General features: G+C 56.0%; 1 long non-coding RNA gene across 1 annotated transcript; it reads right to left on the reverse strand.

The window, feature by feature from the left end:
- Positions 1-350: 350 nt before the first annotated feature.
- LOC108447628 lies at positions 351-1385 on the reverse strand. The gene is made up of 2 exons (XR_001863276.1): positions 1215-1385; positions 351-533 (listed from the first exon to the last, which is right to left on the reverse strand). It is a non-coding gene; the product is annotated as an uncharacterized LOC108447628 (long non-coding RNA).

The following is a 1385-nucleotide window of genomic DNA, read 5'->3' on the forward strand; positions in this document are numbered from 1 at the left end:
AAGATGCACTTCAGAGAGCTCTGGGGCTCCCAGGAGCAGCAGGGCCGCGCTCCGAGGCGAGGCAGCGGCGCGGGGGAAGCGACAGCGCTCGGCTGCACCGTACGCCCGGTGCTATCAGTCTCCTGCTTTTAATCAACAGCAAATGAGTCTCTGGAGGCCTATTCTCTCATGGCAGCACACCAGAAACTTTCATTGAAGTCAATAGAAGTTACTCACACCCTTAGGCACCAGTCCGTGGTCCTGGGAAGTTGCTAGGGAGCTGTGATTTATGCCGCGTGTCGCAGGCTCGACCACAGCCAGCGCCTGCCTCTTGGTATAATTCACAACTAAATGTACATTTATATAAAAAATACAGTAAAACCATCACATTTTATTAGGGGAGGGCGCACGATAAATTTTTACATCGAAGCTTCCAGCAGCCAGAGATGAAAAGCGTCTTCAGGAAAATCACTGCCATGGAGACAGGTTTGCATCCTGCTGTATCAGGCGGCTCGTTTGTATTTTTAAGGCATCTCATTAGAGCATTAAATGATCTGTAAAAGGTAAAAGAGCATTTTTCTCAGTGGCTCTGGTGATGGCCAGGCTTCGAGCCCCCACGGAGCAGGGGGTTTTGGGCATGTGGTCCATTGAGCCCACTGAGGCTCGCTGTGCCCCCAGCCCCATCCCCAGCCCGTCCCCAGAGCCCGGCGAGAGCACTCATTTATTCATGCTGGCAGACGTCTTCCTAAAAGCCCCAATAAAACTGACTTTCTCTCTGTTAACCAAAATTATTGTCTACAAAAATATGCGTGCACCTCCTCCAGGGTGCACCCAAAGCTGGAGCTGTGTGCTCACATCGCCGCGCCTCGGATGAGCCGGGGGCCGGCTCCTCCAGCCAGCTCGCCCCTGGCTTTGCACTGGCACGGAAGAGTTGCCTGTGCTGGCTCCCTGCGGGCAGTGCCGAGCCCTCGGGGCTGGGACAGCCTGCTCCTGGCTGCATCTCCCGCGCTCCCCCATCGCTGCTGGCCCCGGTCCGCTCGCTGCCAGCCCGGAGCTGGCGCCGGCTCCCCCCGTGGCAGCGTCTGCTCGTCCATCTGCGGGGCTCCGAGCCGCCCTTCCGCTCCAGCTCCCGCTCTCCCCTCCCAAATCCCTCACCACGGCGCTGTGAGGAGATGCAATGCTGCAAATGAATGATTTTTAGAGACGGCCAAGCACCCACGATCGGAAATTCTTACATTGTTCCAAGGCCAGAAATAAAAGCGGCACCTGAAGTTGTGGAAGTGTTGCAGCGCAGCAGTTCGGGTTTCAAACTGCTGCAGAGCTGGCGAGGAGGGCCCCAGCTTTTACAAGCATGAGGGAAGAAATAAAATGGTCGGGACAGCAAGAGATGAGTGATTTTGCAGACA

Source organism: Corvus brachyrhynchos, unplaced genomic scaffold (genome assembly GCF_000691975.1).
Source record: "Corvus brachyrhynchos isolate BGI_N302 unplaced genomic scaffold, ASM69197v1 scaffold616, whole genome shotgun sequence".
In the NCBI taxonomy this organism is placed as follows: Eukaryota; Metazoa; Chordata; class Aves; order Passeriformes; family Corvidae; genus Corvus; species Corvus brachyrhynchos.